This window comes from Mastomys coucha, unplaced genomic scaffold (genome assembly GCF_008632895.1).
Source record: "Mastomys coucha isolate ucsf_1 unplaced genomic scaffold, UCSF_Mcou_1 pScaffold21, whole genome shotgun sequence".
NCBI classification, from domain to species: Eukaryota; Metazoa; Chordata; class Mammalia; order Rodentia; family Muridae; genus Mastomys; species Mastomys coucha.
The window spans coordinates 143700337-143700826 of NW_022196904.1; the positions used below are offsets into that span (position 1 = coordinate 143700337).

Sequence of the window (490 nt, forward strand, 5' to 3'; positions counted from 1 at the left end):
GAAATCCGCCTGCCTCTGCCTCCCAAGTGCTAGGATTAAAGGCGTGCGCCACCACCGCCCGGCTCATACGTCTCTCTTCTAGTTGGAATATGCAAGACTTGATTTTACCATGGTTGGGAGGTCCCATCAGGTCTCTAACTTATAGAATTTCTGATAATTCTTGGGGCTTGCTTCTCGTCTCCCGAGGTGCATCATGCTGGGGAGCTCATGCATTCTGTTAACATCTGAGTGAAATAAGGAACAAAATTCCTCCACAAGGACAGCTCTCTCCCTCTCTCTCCCCCACCCCCCTTCTCTCTCTAACAAGTGGTGCCACATCTACACTGACTAAGTTCTTGAGTACAACATCATTTGCAATTAACTACCAAGCATTTTGGATACCCCTTTTTCCAGTTGGTGAGTCTCAGTTAAGTCATATCAAGAAGGGAACACATGGAAGAGAAGGCTTTCTGGCATCCAGGGGTCATTTTCCTTTCGTGGGTTTTTTTTT

The 490-nt window shown here is 46.7% G+C and overlaps 1 pseudogene; it reads right to left on the minus strand.

The window, feature by feature from the left end:
- LOC116101416 overlaps positions 1-490 on the minus strand; it is a 3379-nt pseudogene that overhangs the window by 1968 nt on the left and 921 nt on the right.